Genomic DNA, 19,101 nt, shown 5'->3' with positions numbered 1-19,101 from the left:
CTACCAACGGGTTTTGCACAATGCTGGTGACTACTCTGAAGGTCAATAAAACGTTGAAACACGCATATATTTTGTACGAGCTGTAAATAAATAGTTGCCACTATTTAAGTTCCAGCCCTCGCATTTCTGTGCACTTAATGTCTCGTTCCCAGACGGTAAATGAGGTTAAAATGCATGTCAATTTAATCTAGAAAAATCAGCACTGCTCCATTATTTACGCCTGAGACAGACGGAAGCAGAAGACGTTTCGTAGCCCTTAATTCGAGGATTCTGTCTCCGTTGACAACTATGCGCAAATAGAATTAGCACTTTCAATGCGAACATTTTAGGTTACCTTTGACCGCCACTCTTATGAATATCAGTTGATATAATAACTTACTGTAAGCATTCACTGTCTATTATACTGCCTGCTACACGTTTGGGATTATATCTTCTTCATCAGATGGATTTATGCCTGTTAATGTACTGTATGTGCGGCTTACGGTAGGCTGTGGCCCTGCATTGTCTTCGGTGGTCACAGGCTGCTTTCCCAGTCGTATTTCCACCATATATGTACGACTTTTGGTTTACATGTTGCACTGTCTGGCAGTAGTCAAAGGCTACTTTCTTCGCTTTCAAGTGGATTGGTACAAATGCAAGTGTAATACGAGCTAAATTAAAAGATAAGAATTTAACTTCGATACAAAGAGAGTCGAAGTCCATTTCTATTGAGGCCATGTTGAACAGTTCGTTACAGAGTGCTGACCACAATGAAAACTAGATGTTTTTACCTCCATACCATGGTTATAAACATAAAAATAGCCATTCACCAGGAAACCACTCAATTGAAAATATATAGCGCTTGGAAACACAAATTATGTAGAAAAGGATGAGCTGTGTCAAAACGCACGGGTTACGTTCGCCCTTACTAGTACCCGATAACTTAATAATAACGCCTGGTGGGTACTGTAAATATAGGTGTACGACGTATTAAGAAAAAAAATATGCTGTAGATGTTCCGAGAGCGTCGACGAAAAAAACAGGTGGTGAGCGAGCGTGACTTCAGCGTTGCAACAACTCGCCATCGTTGGGTCCAGAGATGCTGCCTGAGCGACGCGCAGCAGCCAGCCGCTGTCGTAGCGAACCGACAGCAGCAACGAATAATTAATTAATTGACAAAAGTTGGCGTGGACCTGCGTGTTTGTTCGTTTTAAATGGTTCCTATGGTATTACATGAAGAGTTAGTTAGTCTTGGTCTGATAGTAGAGCGACCCACTGAGTGGTGTAGTGAGGCACTGCAGCTGGCGGTTAAGGCTTCGGAGAGGGAAAGGAGCTTTGATTGGTAATACCAGTATTTTAATTTGGGTACAGTTCGCTGAGGCAGCGTGGCTGTTAGGTCGGTTAGGCCCCTGCTCATATACGTGGTTGTGACGGTTGTTTCCTCCAAACGCTGAGCAACGGAATATACAGAGATTCTGTGGGATTTTCTGAATAGTTGCTGATGATACACTGGTTTTGGCGAATTTAGGTGTACGAGCTATCAATTGATTGTCGTCTTGTGGACAGTTTCGGTCGTAAAGTTTGCTGTGGTAAATCCAGCGTGACCCTGGTTAGAGAGAGAAATAGATTTTTAGGTGCTGAGTTTTTGGGAATCGGTGGAACCGAAATCCTGTCGGTGTTGTACGGTAATTGGATTGTCAGCCGTTTTGTTGAAGTGGTTTGGTAGTAGTTGGTGTGTATGTCGAGAAGTTCGTGGTTGTTTAAATACCACTATCTTACAGCGGACCAAGAATTGGCTCGAATAAATACGAACTGTTTCACTATATTCTGACAGAGTGCACCAATAGCTGAGTGGATAAGCGACGAGAAAATAAAGGAACCATTTTACAAGCAGCACGCAGCTAAACAAAAACTTGATTAGCCAAAGTGACAAGCGGCCGAATTCAAACAGGGAACTTCAAAATGGTTCAAATGGCTCTGAGCACTATGGGACTTAACATCTATGGTCATCAGTCCCCTAGAACTTAGAACTACTTAAACCTAACTAACCTAAGGACAGCACACAAGACCCAGCCATCACGACGCAGAGAAAATCCCTGACCCCGCAGCAGCGGACTTCGCGGGTCGCGTATTGTCAAGGCCTGAAGAAGTTCAGAATTGTTTTAAATTGTTGCTTAACGTTAGATTTAAAATGGCGGTGGCACATAGGGTTTTTGTTTTAATTTTTTTATTACTGAATTTCCGTTTTGTGGGGGTGTAGTATTTGATGGCCCTCGCACGCTTACATGAATAAAAGTGTATTGAAATACCAAGAGACAATAAATTCAAGTTTTCTTGGGTTACCAAAAACCTTACGTGTACTCAATCAGTATCTGGTGTGTGTATATACATTTTACGAGAAAAGCAAAGGGTTAAATTCAGAGAGCTTAATACCGCTTTGCAGGACACAAGTATACACTGGTATTTGTAAGGTTACCTGATCAAAAGTTCATTGATTGAGTAGATACACGATAAATATATAGAAGGTAGATTTTCTAAACAGTTAAAACGATTTCATATATGGAAAGAGTGTCCTCAGTAAATGCAAGTAGAATTGAAGTTGTCGTTATTTATTACGGACAGTCAACGATTATACCTATAGCAAAGATTGGTAAATCGATGGAGTACGTGACGTGTTATTTACATAGCAATGCTGGGCTAAAGAGAAAGAGATTTGGTGGTAGCATAAACTACTTTAATCCATACAGATATCGGTAAAAGCGTCTTAATAAAAACTGGTTAAAACACGACGATATATGGAATAGGAATTTTGTAAGTAATTAAAAAGTTAAGAGTCTTTTCCGGAGATAATGTACTGCGTTGTGGGAATTTCTTTGTGTGGGAGAACAATTGCAAGCTAGATGAGATATTTATCTCGACATAATATAAATAGGTACTGTATTTAAAGAGATTTGTTGCTTTGATTTGACCAGTGGTTTAGAAAACAAGAGTTGTTATCTAAATTGGCCTGTCTCGTAATTACTGCTTGATATTGGTGATCGTTGTCATTAGAATGTTTGGATTTGTCTATTCGTAGTGTCATCGTGTCATTGTTCGATCACGACGTTGTGTAAAGTAAGGGTGCTGTCTTTCATTATTTTATATTCGAGCCGGCTGCATGGACAGTGGTTGACGTTGCAGCAGAAGTAATTATTCTAAGGTTGATCCGTCTTCAATTTTTTCCTTGAGAGTGCCATTACGGTACGAGCTAGACTTCGAGTAGTCGTCAGGCGCTGCACTACGCCTAGAATCTTCTAAAATCAGATAGTGATCCGCAGTCATAACATCGACTGTGAAATTAAAAACTGTACCTAATTAAAGCTGTAGTGATCGATTGGTTTGGCCAAGTATTTTGCGCGGCAGGAAGCCATTGATTAACGACATAGCGACGTTGGTACAGTACTGATCCATTGTCGTTGTAAGTTCGATCTTGGGTACTGCCAGTCGGCGCGTTACAAGAACTAAGATATCTAATCATCTGGTATCTCACCGGCACTCGAATGCGCGTATAACATTATGTAAGGAAATGATTATCCTTTTTTATCTAATTAAATGATTTATTTACTTTTTTATTTTCGTGCTCAGTTCGAATTAATATTTAGCAAAAGCTATAGTTATTACTTGGAACCTTTTTGCGTCGGATCTTCAACCATTATAAGGCTGATCCTGAGAGCCAGATAGAGGCCAAATAGATGCATACCCGAAAAAGCAATACTACTGTCTGTGCACAGCAAAGCATTCGGAACGGAAATGGAATGAGACAGCCACAGCAGTAGTTCGGCAAAGACATGAGATATGCAATCAAGCGAGAGCTACTGCAGAAAGTGGAAGTCAATCAGGCGATAACGCGAGCGGCTGACAGAAAGACGGATGGCTGCTTCAGCGAGGCGTTTCCAATAAATTTACTGCGAAAACGGTTATCAGCGCGAGAAACTGACAGACTACGTAGGAAATGTGCTGCCCGGGCTCAGCCACTGCCAAGAACGGACAGAAAGTTTTGAAGTTCTTACTGACGACGGTAGTTTTTTGGGTGGGGGGGGGGGGGGGGGAGGGGGGGGGTTAATAAGCAGTTTACATTTCATTTGCTGACACATTTTCTTGTAAATTTTATTTCCATGTCGCATAAAAGACTGCCTCACACATACATGTTATAAGAATTAAAGTACTTTGCTAGTGAAGGAGTATTTGCTGTGTGGAACGTGCATGATGCGAAGAAAGACTGTGTCACAGCGGCACTCGAAGCAGGCCCTACGTTCCGGCAGCGGCCCATAACGCCTCATCGATCGATTCATAGCTCGCGCCGTCCTATTCTTCTGAATCCCGCAGAAGCTGTGGACGCTCTGGTGAGGAGTGTCATCTCGAGAATTATATCTGTAATTGCTTTGTGGACGGTGGGTGAGTGGCTTCGTGCGGTACGTGACTAGAATGACGGCCATCAGCGTCAGTGGCTGTTTGTGGTTCTTTCCGTGACAGGTGTCCTTATTTCGAAACAATTTCTTGCGGCTGTGTATCGTCAACTACATCTGTTCATTCAGACGTGTAAGTAAATACTTATACCTGTATTTTTCAATGCGATAGGGTCTGCAGCTGCGATGAATTTTTTTGAAAGATTTAGTGATGTCATTCTCTTTATTTCATGGGCGATTGTACAATTTCGGCCTTAGTCTTTTTTCAAGTATCACCCACCCACATCCGCTACGCACTTAAAAGACATCAATCACGAAATACCTAATATAGATGGATCACTTCAAATATTACATAAGTTACAGAAAGGAAAAATCATGGTTGTAATGGAAGAAACTGAAATTTACATCCATCTAAAAGATCAGTCAGACAGAGTTCTAAATTGTCAAAAATGTGAAATTTGTAGACAACTTTTTACCGGTTCTACGACGAAGCACTACAGAACCATAGAATGTAAAATTATCGCTACAGTCATTAATAAATATGACTACTGCGCAACATCACGCAAACCATAAAGCAGTTTTTACTCGACTCTCATAGTTTTCAGTTTGTTTCATTAGAGTACTGTGATAGACATTATATAATCTTTGTACCAACTATTCAAAAATGACGTGCTCCCACAGAAGAGAACAAATATTTACAATTTACTTTTAAGAGATTACATACAGTCATATTCACGTCATTGATAAAAAGATAATTAAATATAACTGAGAACAAAAGCACATGCATGTTAATTAATAAATTTCTGTAAAATAATTATAATCTTCTCAGTATTAATTTCGCTAAAACATGGGCCTTGTATGTAAGAGCTTTGTAACAACAGCTGGAAAGTAACGTGCTCCTGAAACAGAGCAAAACATCTCGGATATATTTTATGAGCATGACATGGGGATGTAGGACCAACGGCGTACATGGCATAATTTACTGCTAAAAAATCATCCATAAAGTAAGTTATAATGAGGCTAATATATATACTGATATTACTTGTTCCTACATCAAAATCGCAAGTGTCACTAATGTATCCAATGTATAATGCTTCCGTTTTAGTTACTTGAAAATGGCCTAAGGCCGAAATCCTGCAATCGAACATGAAATAAATAGAGTGGCAGCTGAAGATATCATGAATCTTTCAAAAAACTTATGCCTGTATTTTATACATATTTATTTCGAAGTAATTTCGGACGGCTCTGTATCGACAACGATGTTTGCTCATCCAGACATGAAAGTATATATTTATACTTGTGTTTTATAAATATGGAAGTGTCATTTGATAATGTGGATTCGGAAAAAATTGCAGATATAAAACGGGGAAAGAGAGTAGACTGGGGAAGAAGCGACCTATAGAATCAAAAGTAAATAAAACTGAGCGTGCGACAAGCGTACTAGCTGAACTGAATTCGGAGAGGTAACAACGTATGAAAGCTGTCGTCACTTATCTTCTTCAGTTTCTTCTTAGAGAATATAACTGATCACTGGATGTTAGATGAAAGGGGGTAAAAATAGATGGAAGAAGAATACGTTGTTAGAAGTCTGCAGTTGACATGGACCTTATGCACGAAAAGAATTGTGAGTGTAACTGAAGTTGAAGCAGAGGACTACGGAATGAAAATCAGTACAAAGAAATCAAACGCAATTGAACTGTTACGAAATTAAAGGTTAAAAACAATGCTGCACAGAGAAATATTACAACATTTACAAAGCTTTAAACGCCCAGGAAGGAGAAAAATAAGTGAGTTGAGGTGCAACATAGAAATTAAAATACGGGTAGCAAAGGCGAAAGACTCATTTTGTAAGAAAAGGAGAGTTTTATGCGGCAGTATGGAGAAAGTTTACAAGAAAAGCCTGACAAAAGTTTTGTATTGAGTGTCCTCTTGCATGACGTTGAAACGTGGACTACAGGAAAGAAGATTGAGCAAGGGTGGAATCCCTTAAGATTTAGACGTGGCAGAGGACGTTAAGAAAAATAAGTTGGATGGATAGCGCGAAAAGCGCGGAGCTACTGAGAAGAGAGTGAGAGCAGACACAATTAAAGAATTTAATTAAAAAAGGGAACGAAACTGCATAGGACATCTGTTAAATAAGAAGGAGGATCCTTTAAAAACAACATTTAAAGGATATGTGGAAGGGAAAAGAAACACGAGAGAGAAAGAGATTCCAGATTCTGGACAAAGTACTGGACGGCAGCATATACAGCAGCTTTCAAAAAGAAACGTTGGCCGCCAGGCATGAAGACGCAGAGAACTTACCAACGTAGAATGAAACTGATGACGACGATGAGGATGAGCGCATTTTGATAGAGAGTAGAGACACTGGGCTTTATGCCTGACACAACCATTAGGATTGTCAGCCGCACAGTACAGAGTATTGTAGACGGATTGTTATCTCTGCTTCGGAATGTTAGCAGTGCATTGAAACTGTAGCACAAATTTGTGCCCTTCCCCGTCTTTCAGCTGTATATCACAGTCTACATATAGACCATACTTGCAGGATGCTCTCCAAATCGGAATGTCAAGTGACGTATTGCTGTACGTGAGTTGTCTCAGAGAAGTGATCAACTTTGTGAATTCTGTCAGTCGTTGGTATTTGGACATTTTCCAGTCGTGCATATCATTAACGTTACCTATTATTTTGTAATTAATAATTTGTGCTGCTGTTCATTCACTTTTTATTACTTTTTTGGTGGCCCTGTACACCTACCATGTATTTTTATGTTCAGGCGTTCATTAGTAATCATAAATTGTGTATCACTAGGTGAACTTCAGGCTTTGTATTGCTGTTGGTGTATTACTTGTTTTTTTTAGCCTACTTTTGTGTTTATTATACTCTTTTCCTTTGCTGTAATGTTCGGATTTTCTTTGTATTGTAATTTAGTACTCATACATCTTGTGTACTTGTAAAAGGTGTAATTAATACTCTTTGTACTGTTTGCGTACATGTACAGCAATGTAAATCATATGTAACTGTTCTACACGCATTGCCATTACCGAAAAATCAAACACAAGCTTATTTCTTAAAAAGTACATCACAGAAGTGTCTTCCAAGATGTGCGACGCATTGCTGAAGGCGATCGCAGAAAGCTTCTCATTACGTTCTCAGTCATTTCTTAAGAAATGGCCTCTATCTCTACCTAGATTGTGGCTTCCTTAAGATGGAGCTGAATTTTTTTTCTATACAGCCATTTCAAGAACGAAGATTTTGCAAAGCGTCTCCATAACACTGGTGATCTGGTCCGGGAAGAGATAACGGCCGTTCCACAGAAAATGAGTGAGGACGTCATGAGGAGCTTCTGCGATCGTCTTCAGCTATGTATCGATTATGGAAGCCATTTGCGTGAAGTACTTTTCAAGAAATAAACTTGTGTTTGGCTTTTCAGTGATGGCAATGTGTGTAGAACAATGTCTATTAGCTATATACGTGTAAATATAAAGAAACCTCATAATCTCATAAATGAAAATGTACTACTTTCCTTGGGCCACGCTGTAATATCATTAGATTACAATAATTCTCTGCAATGTACATATTATTTTTGTCATTATTGCTCTAAAACCTTGGTGTTCATGTGCACATAGTCTGGAGAATTAGAGCTCATATGAAGTTTGTACAGAAATTTTGTGTGCGAGGATTACTTATACTCAAATCATCATTTACACTGTGATTTTATATGCACCCTAAGCTTATTCATTTCTTCAATATTTGTTGCATAATATAGCAGTTAATTCCGTTAGTGTTTTTATGGATGCAAGTCACGTTCCGTATGATGTGGGCTTAATGAAACAGAAACCAGTTTGTAATATATATTAGTAGAACAAAAAGCAGTTTACGTACTGTTCATCTGTGATAAAATAGTCTAACTAGTTCTCGATTCCCTTACTGTTACCCAGTTCCTCTAGCGAACAGCAACAAAAAAACTGAAAACGTTGCTCACTTCATCCACCATTGTCATTGAATATGGAGAATATGACATTGTTGTGAGGCGGCGGCGTGGTTCTGGGCGAAAGACTTTCTTCTGTGATTTCTAGCGTATTTCAATGAGACGAACTGTGTTTAATACGAGTAATAGTCATGGCAGAGAGATCTTTCCTTTTCGGCAAATTTCATTGTTTTCGAATTAGGATATTTTCCAGTTCACCGTAACAGCTAGACTTTTGTCAGGTTATTTAAAGGTCTTCGCATACATTGTTTCGCAATTCTAATAAAAGGGAATGAGCTGTACTCCTTCTAATCATTTGCCGCAAGATACATTAACAGAAAATATCAGCTGAGATGTGGGCGCCGGCCCCTGTAGCCGAACGGTTCTAGGCGCTTCAGTCCGGAGCCGCGCTGCAGCTGCGGTCGCAGGTTCGAATCCTGCCTCGGGCATGGATGTGTGTGATGTCCTTAGGTTAGTTAGGTTCAAGTAATTTTAAGTCTAGGGGACTTATGACCTGAGATGTTAAGTCGCATACTGCATAGAGCCATTTGAGATGTTGGCTGATTCCGCGGCTCTGTAAATATAGAACTAACAGGAACTGATCGCATCTCGATTTAAACGAGTGCAGCTGCAAAGAATAATTTGATTCTAGCGAATCGCTACTTGATTTTGACGAGAGATAAGGACAGAACAGGAAATTAGCCACGCCGCTGCTGAAGCAGCTATTCACCCTATTGCAGAATGCTGGATGTGAATCAGAGCCTTGCTGTTCACAATCATAAATTCACTGTTTTATGCCACTTCGTTAGTCCGATTTTTGAAAGGGCTCAGAAATGATTCTGGTGACAGTCCTGCGAATATGATTACCGTATGCGAACAGAATATTGAAACATACCAGAATGCATATAGAAAGATAAAAGAAAAATGCTCTCATCAGATCCATATCTGTGCATTATGGTCTGTGTAGCAACGAAATACTTGTCTATTAAAGCTCTTATTTAAAGGCCGTTGACAGTAAGGTCATAAACTTGCTGCAGTTATACTTCTCAGTCTTCTCTAATGACCTAGACATCTACTCATTATCATTATATTGGGGACAGTCAAATGAAAAAGACACATATAGAAAAAAGTAAGTAAACTGTTTATTATTTCAGAACTAATCGCCATAACTTTTAATACATTTATATCATTGTGGGACAAAACGGTAACCGTCTTTATGGGAAAATGTTTGCGGTTGCCTACGGAACAGTTATTGTAACCAGGCGTACATATACCTCTTCGTTGGAAGGAAACTGGCTTCGCTGGGAATCCCTTACATATCTTACAGTCCCGATCTCTCCCCGTGTTGTTTCCATTTATGGGAGTCTTGAAGAAAGACATTCGTGGCTATCGATTTGCCACGGACGAAGAGGTGTCCACCTAGGTACAATCATGGTTCCTTAGGCATCCGCAAACATCTTTCCATGAAGACACTGGCCGTTTTGTCTCACAGTGAAATAAACGGGGATTGCTTTTGGAAAAATGTGAAATCTACTTACTTTTTTCTATCTGTCTAGTTTTCATTTCACTGCCCCTTATAATGTCTTCAAACTCTTTAACGTCTTCAAGCTTTATTTGTCGTGACAATATGTCTTGATCTGTGAACGCAAAACGCAACTACTGCAGCTGTGAAAGGAAATAACATCAACGAAGAGGTCTTTACAAAACCTACACATGAGCTCAAATCACGATGCATTGCAAAAACAGTGAGGAAAAAGAGATTCCTAGAGTCACGCAAGTCGCGTCTTTGTCAGCAAAGAACTCACAGAACATTAACTTTTCGTTCGTTGAGTTATTTGCTTAGGGTGGAAATTATTTGCATCGTGTACAGGGTTGGTAGATGTACCTAATAGATATCTAACAGTGCATCTTCCTTATCACATTACAGTCAAAACTGTTTCTTCGCGTTCGCATATTCAAAGAGATTGTGCCACAGCGATGGAAGTTTTGGGTCTACAGTAAACCAAAAGTCATGGTTTGTGTGCACATCTAAACGTACGTCAATACACTGCAATTCACACTTCTTTGATCTTGTGATAAATTTACGGACGGTAAACGAAAGCGCACCCTACAAAACGTCTAAGAGGGCTGCCCAGATTGCCCCCTAAATCGTGTATACAGATTAAGAACAGCAGAGGGCGTATAACGCTTCCTTGGTGAACACCATATGTCACTTCTGTTTCACTCGATAACTTCCCCTCAATTACTATTGCTATTAAGATTCTGATTTTCACTACACTTATCTACATTTGTTCTTTCAACCATTCTGTTATTTGCATACTGAACAAATTACAAGACTGCTCTGAAAACGTTATATTTGAAACTTGCAACTTCCTCGTAGAACTGTGTGCAGTACCGGAACTCGAACCCACACTATTGCTTTTCGCGGGCAATGCTCTTAACGCCTGAGCTACCCCAGGTACAAACAGCGACCCTACTCACGGCTCTACTTCCACCAATACCTCCTTTCTACGTTTTCAAACTTTCATTCTGAAAGTCATAGCTCATTGCCACAAGGCAATCGCTAGAAACAGCAACTATAAGATTACTCAGTAATCAATTTTTGATCGCGGAATATTACATTACACAAAAACGGAAGCGATCAAAACGGAGTTGTGGCTTCAGAAACGAAACTTTATAACAGATCGACTAGGATCCTCACAGCAACAAAAGTAAGTTCAGGACACGCATCAAAGACAGCCGCAGCATAGAATGAAATTTTCGTATCAGATGTGGTGGACAATGCCTATAAAGGTGTTACAAAAAGGTACGGCCAAACTTGCAGGAAACATTCCTCACACACAAATAAAGAAAAGATGTTATGTGGACATGTGTCCGGAAACACTTAATTTCCATGTTAGAGCTCATTTTAGTTTCGTCAGTATGTACCGTACTTCCTCGATTCACCGCCAGTTTGCCCAATTGAAGGAAGGTAATGTTGACTTCGGTGCTTCTGTTGACATGCGACTCATTGCTCTACAGTACTACCATCAAGCACATCAGTACGTAGCATCAACAGGTTACTGTTCATCACGAACGTGGTTTTGAAGTCAGTACAATGTTTACAGTTGCGGAATTGGCAGATGCCCATTTGATGTATGGATTAGTACGGGGCAATAGCCGTGGCGCGGTACGTTTGTATCGAGACAGATTTCCAGAACGAAGGTGTCCCGACAGGAAGACGTTCGAAACAATTGATCGGCGTCTTAGGGAGCACGGAATATTCCAGCCTATGACTCGCGACTGGGGAAGACCTAGAACGACGAGGACACCTGCAATGGACGAGACAATTCTTCGTGCAGCTGACGATAACCTTAATGTCAGTGTCAGAGAAGTTGCTGCTGTACAAGGAAACGTTGACCACGTCACTGTATGGAGAGTGCTACGTGAGAACCAGTTATTTCCGTACCATGTACGGCGTGTGCAGGCACTATCAGCAGCTGATTGGCCTCCACGGGGACACTTCTACGAATGGTTCATCCAACAATGTGTCAATCCTAATTTCAGTGTAAATGTTCTCTTTACGGATGAGGCTTCATTACAACGTGATCAAATTGTGAATTTTCACAATCAACGTATGTGGGCTGACGAGAATCCGCACGCAATTGTGCAATCACGTCATCAACACAGATTTTCTGTGAACGTTTGGGCGGGCATTGTTGGCGATGTCTTGATTGGGCCCCATGTTCTTCCATCTACGCTCAATGGAGCACGTTATCATGATTTCATACGGGATAATCTACCTGTGCTGCTAGAACATGTGCCTTCACAAGTACGACACAACATGTGGTTCATGCACGATGGAGCTCCTGCACATTTCAGTCGAAGTGTTCATACGCTTCTCACCAACAGATTCTGTGACCGATGGAGTGGTAGAGGCGGACCAATTCCATGGCCTCCACGCTCTCCTGACCTCAACCCTCTTGACTTTCATTTATGGCGGCATTTGAAAGCTCTTGTCTACGCAACCCCGGTACCAAATGTAGAAACTCTTCATGCTCGTATTGTGAAAGGCAGTGATACAATACGCCATTCTCCAGGGCTGCATCAGGGATTCCATGCGACGGAGGGTGGATGCATGTATCCTCGCTAACGGAGGACATTTTGAGCATTTCCTGTAACAAAGTGTTTGAAGTCACGCTGGTACATTCTGTTGCTGTGTGTTTACATTCCATGATTAATGTGAATTGAAGAGAAGTAATAAAATGAGTTCTAACATGGAAAGTAAGCGTTTCCGTACACGTGTCCACATAACATATTTTCTTTCTTTGTGTCTGAGGAATGTTTCCTAAAAGTTTGGCCGTACCTTTTTGTAACACTCTGTATATAGCATTCTCTAAGATGACGGTACTCTTCTGAACATGGGGACATTCAATAATACCGCAGTTGCAGAGCTCTTGTAAGTAGGCGACAACCTTCACAGTTTTTTCTTTTTATTTTGTGAAGAGAGATAACGGAATTGACTCACTGAGGTGACAAGAGTCATCGGTTAGCGATATGCAGACATAAAGGTGGCAATAATATGGCGTACACGACAACAACAACAACATGGCACAAAAGCATAGGGCACTGGCGGAGCTGTCATTTGCAATAAGGCGATTAATATGAAAAGGTTTTCGGCTGATTATGGCCGCACGACGGTAATTAACAGACTTGGAACGAGGAATGGTAGCTGGAGACAGACACAAGTGGCATTCCATTTCCGAAATCGTTAGGGAATTCACTATTCCAAGATCCATAGTGTCAATAGGGTACTGAGAATATCAAATTTCAAACATTACACCTCACCAAATGTGATGCAGTAGCCGAAGGCGTTCACTTAATGACCGAAAGCAGAGGCGTTTGCGACGTCGTTAGTGCTAACAGACAAGCAACACTGCGTGAAGTAACCACAGAAATCATTGTGGGCCGTACGACGAAAGCATCCGTAAGGATGGCGCGGCGAAGTTTTGCTGTAAAGAGCTGTGGCAACAGACGATCGACGCGAGTGCCTTTGCCAACAGGTCGACACCGTCTGCAGCGCCGCTCCTTGGCTCGTGACCATATCGGTTGGACCCGAGGCGACTGGTCAAATGAGTCCCGATTTCAGTTGGTAAGAGCTGATCTTTTGTCCCCTTTTTTTACCTTATCTGAGCACTCTTTCCCTTCCTGTCTTCATCTGAAATTTGCACCTAAAGATCCTAATCCTCACATCATACTAGGAATTATGTCCCTCCTTTTCCAACAATGAATCTCACTGACTGCAGTGTAATTATTGTCTTTGAATATAAGTATCTGTTACCGTCTGTACTATAATGTAGCAGTTCTTTCTATTTATTAACCAAGTTTCATCGAGGTATTTTGAAAAAAAAAAAAAACCGGGACTTCTGCCGGATGTTGGCGTCGTTCTCGAACGATATTTCGACGGCGTAAGTCGATGTCTTCTTCAGGTGCTACCCGAGAATCGGCAGAAGTCCCGTTTTTTTTTCAGAATGTCAACAGATCAACGAGAAAGCCTGAAGAATTACTTCATCGAGCTTCGTTACCTTTCAGTGACGCATCAAGCGCAATTCACTTGTGTCCGTAAGTTTCGCACACCACTGTAGTGTCAGAATTAAGGAACTAACAATGATAAAAGCGAAATTCATTCGGCACGTTCTTACCAAAGTTTGAATCGTAAAGTGCTCAAGAGTGAAACAATATGAACTGTGTCGTCCAACTGGCCGGAGTGGCCGAGCGGATCTAGGCGCTTCAGTCTAGAACCACGCTACCGCTACGGTCGCAGGTTCGAATCCTGCCTCGGGCATAGATGTTTGAAAAGTCCTTAGGTTATTTAGGTTTAAGTAGTTGTAAGTTCTAGAGGACTGATGACGTCACATGTTAAGCCCCATAGTGCTCAGAGCCATTTTTTTTTGTGTCGTCCAAAAATTTCAAAACATCACGTATTTGTCCGAAAAAATATATGCAATATATGCATACAAAAACATCAAACGACATTTATAAAGCTATTTAGTGCTTTTTTATTTTATAAGTTGCGATTTTTTTGGGGGGGGGGGGGGGGGGGAGACCAATTAATGTTGCAACAACTGTATTTCGGTCTTCGATGGAGCTGTCTTTTTCACTATTAAAAAAAGCCTATTTTAATGGAAATTTATCCATCACTTTACAATTCCATTTGTGTACAATACTGGTATTCGCTTCGTTCAGGTATTATAAAACCTAAGCTGTTTTTAGCTTTTAGATACCTGGCACCATTTGTGAAAGCTCACATACAGGCAAACTGTCCATGTCTATACGGAACCTTTGCAATTGTCACGAAAACAAAGCAGACAGTAAAACAGAAACCAAGAAGATACAAAATCCAGCACTGTAAAGTGAGCGAGGACTGCAAAGAGAGTTTTGCTTCCTATGTTACAGACAACGCCAACGTTCCCTCATCAACGTCAACGTCATAACATCCTTCCCAAACAAACCTTGACGTTGACCTCATTTCCGTTCCGGCCCTTTGATGGAGTGCCGCCATTTGAAATATATTGTGGGACATTTTGACGTTCCGTCAAGTCTGAAACGACCTTAAGTGTGAAAATGGACTAGGTTCGTTGAACATACCAAAAGAAAACAACTGCAGGGTGGGCTCATGAGGGTCAGTACCGAGTCTTTGGTGCTGTTTCTTTCTAGTTCTTTCCTTATTTCTGGAATCCATTTTAATGTCGATTTCTTTCTCCAGAAATACAAGACTATTTGCTTCGTTAGCGAGGTCTCATTCATTCTGTAGAGGTATCGGAAGAAGACTAATCTTCACTATGCCATTACTTTCGATATTTACTGTGTATTTTCATAAATCTTCTCGTTACTTCTAATTTTCCAGTCACCTGTAGTTTGTATAGCTCCCATTATTTGTAACCGATCTTTAAAGAACCTTTGAGATGATACAGTTATCTGTAATGAAGTGCTCTCTGAGAAAATCTGCACAAGTGTTCAGTCAGATTTTGATAACGTTATGAATTGATGCAAAGGTTGGCAACTTGTGTTCAGTCATGTAAAACTGCACAGTTCACAAAACGAAAGTCAGTGGTATCATAGACCGTATCCACGAGTCACAATTGGAATCGGTCAATTCATACAAATGGAACGTTCACATGGGTAACAGACTATCGGTTTATTGATAGACTAGCAGGAAAATACGATCAGTCTACAAACGAGTTGGCTTACAAATCACTTGAACATCCCATCTTACACCATTGCTGAAGTGTGTGGGAGTGGAAATTTTGGAAATTTGTGGTAAGGTCTTATGGGACCAAACTGCTGAGGTTACGCACTAATTAATCTAGATTAAACTAACTTACGCTAAGGACAACACACACACCCGTGCCCGAGGGAGGACTCGAACCTCCGACGGAGGCAGCCGAGAGAGGAATCGATAGCAAATCGGACTAACAGGGGACACTCAACGTGAATAGAGTACGCCAACACGAATGATCACAGTTTTTTTTTTTTTTTATCCATGGGGGAAGTGTCAATGACATGCTGAAGTAACGGAACTGGCAGACATTTGAAAATACAGGGTGACAGTTGTTGGACTATATGAAAAAAAAACGTAAATAAGTTACAAACTATCACGTGCACACACTTTATTCAGCATGTAAACGGCACTAAAGATATTCGAATTTAGGTTATGACATGTTCGATATGCTTGCCATCATTGGCGATGGTGTGGCGCAGACGGATAGCGAAATTCTCATGACCCGGGGCAGTGACGGAACATCGATGCTGTCGATGACCTCCTGAATGACTGTTTTTAAGCTAAGCAATGGTTTTGGAGTTATTGCTGTACGCCTTGTCTTTATTATAGCCCCATAAAAAGTAGTCGCATGTATTCAGATCCGGAGAACATGGCGGCCAATAATGCCCATGCCAGTGACCTCTGGGTACCACAGAGCCAGAAAGCGGTTCCCAAGTCGCTCCTCCAGGACATCAGACGCTCTCCTGGTTCGAGCCCCGTCTTGCATAAACCACTCCTTGTCGAAATCAGGGTCACTTTGGATAATGGGAATGAAATCATCTTCCAACATTTTCACGTACCATACAGTAGTCACCTTGCCGCTCCTTAATTACGGACCCATCCAAATGAAAGTGCACTTGCGCAAGAGCACACTAATTCTCATCATGCCCCCCGGCCAACCGTCCAGTTTGAAAGTTCCAGAGCCAACCGTTCAGAAGTTATGACGATTTTAGTTCACATAGTTCCATAATTTTCGCACCATAGGTGCAAACCGCCCACAGAAAGACTACTTGCAAGGTTTAAAAAACAGCTCTAGGAGGTATACGCCAGAACCCATTGTGTATCGCTCCCGTAGAGATGTAGAGGACAAGATTGGATTAATTACAGCACGCACAGAGGCATTTAAAGCGTCGGTCTTCCCGCGCTCCATACGAGAATGACACTGATAGAAGCTCTGATAACCGGTAGGATGTAAAGTAAAACTTGAGGGGTAAGAGTCCTACGCCAAGAGCGAAAATTTTCTTCTATGATTACCAGGTTCGTCTCATTGCCAGGCTATCTTCAATTCAATCTAAAATGTTGTTCAGAGTGTGACAACCATTACATATCGTCGTATTCTTAGAGCTAAGTCGTCCTAAAATGAAAAATCGTAGTTGGTTATGTAAATTGTAATGTTGTTAATTTACATAAACATCTACGATTTTAGGGCGACTTTGCTCTAAGAAGAAGACGATGTTTAATGTTTGTCACGCACTGGATAGCATTTGAGGCTGATCTGAAGAGGGCTTGGCAGCGTGCCGAAACCGGTAGCAATTAAAACAAAAGTATTTGAGATATAGACGTAAGATTTTTGTCCACACATGTTTTAAATAAACAGATAGCGTATCTCCCCATTGACAATGTCAAAGAATAACACATTGAGAAGTAACTTCTGCAGTTACCTTCACAGTTGTTTGGACAATATGGATGTAGATATAGACGTAGATACGGCTGCTTCGTCCAGATTACATTTCATTGTCAAGCACTGTAATTACATACATTATTATTATTATAAAATCATATTCATGTGTATTACGTTTAAAGTGGAGCTGACGGCTATTATTTTCGGTAAAGGTGTGTGTGGGGGGGGGGGAGGGGGGGAGGGGGGGAGGAGGATGGGCGAGACAGTAGCTGAAAGAAATGGTTTTCGGTTATTTAGGTTTTTTTCAACGCCAGTTTAGCCACACTATTAAAACAGCTCAAAATAATCAGTTTCTCAAATAACCGATTATCGGTTTTCGTTCCTATTATTTCCTGTAACAAAAGTAGAAATCGAGAAAAGCTTGGAAGATTTTGACACCCTCACTTTCCAGGTACGTAGAATAAAATAGTAAATTAAATAGGGAAATAAGAGAAATGTTAGTCCGTACACCGTTCGCTGCTTTTCTCGAAAAGTGATAAGTAGATGACTACCACAAACTATCACCAGTATTGTCCCATTGATCCAAATTTTTTTAAACTCTGCGCAAGAATCATGGTCTGGTTGCGGATCATACCACTATTTTGATATTACTAATAATCATTGCTGAAGGGTGAAAACTAAGGTCAAAGAATTCCATTTTTCGCGTTAATTTGTCCGCTTTCAAGGGCTACAAGGAGGCATGTTATGTAGACGCAGACAGCAGATCTCTATTTTTATTGTAAACTATGCACGAGCCGTTAGGCTTTACGTTTTCTCCTTATTTATGTCACAAGTTGGTTGCAGTTCCTCCGATTTGTACATTGACAGCGCACTTATTAAAATACTTCGAGATTAGGGTAGTGCCATTCTGTAATACAACTGATGTCCGACGATGACAGTGAGACACTACCGTATAGACCAGACGGTGCAAGACTTGCACGCAGTATGTAAAATACGTGCCATCTAACAGGCCACGCCACATGGTAACAGGAACAGTACTGTCTCATCAATGTTATACGTATTCCTATGCTATGTGTTTCTTGGTCATTTCTGTCGGCTTTGCATTGAAACAGCACTGATCGCTTTTCCCATTTTTTATAACAATTCAATGCAATTTTATGAATAAAAATTACACTTTCTTTTAAAAAGTTTTATCAAAAAACACTCCGTCTTCAGGCCACGAGTGGCCTAGAGGGACCATCCGACCGCCGTGTCATCCTCAGTGGAGGATGCGGATAGGAGGGGCCTGGGGTCAGCACACCGCTCTCCCGGTCGTTATGATGGTATTCTTAACCGAAGCCGCTACTATTCGGTCGAGAAGCTCCTGAATTGGCATCACGATGCTGAGTGCACCTCGATAAAAGGCAACAGCGCATGGCGGCTGGATGGTCACCCATCCAAGTGCTGGCCACGCCCAAAAGCGCTTAACTTCGATAATCTCACGGGAACCGGTGTATTCACTGCGGCAAGGCCATTGCCTTTATCAAAAAACAAGGAAAAATTTCAGCACCGCTGCTATGGCGGTTATGATTGTCAGCGAGACTTCAAATACCGAGACCGGTTATTCATAACAAAAATACTGATTTCGGTTTTAACCGGTTGGTTTTTCCCATCCCTAGGAGGCAGTACCAAAATGCAACCCACCGCCCCAGAACCGGAATCCGCGCCAGTACGGAGTGTACAGTTCCAGAGCAGCGACTAGTGCCGCAGACGGGCGGCGTGTCGCGGCGCGGTTGCGGAGGCAATATC

Source organism: Schistocerca gregaria, chromosome 1 (assembly GCF_023897955.1).
Source record: "Schistocerca gregaria isolate iqSchGreg1 chromosome 1, iqSchGreg1.2, whole genome shotgun sequence".
NCBI lineage: Eukaryota > Metazoa > Arthropoda > Insecta > Orthoptera > Acrididae > Schistocerca > Schistocerca gregaria.
This window is presented reverse-complemented; position numbering follows the sequence as displayed.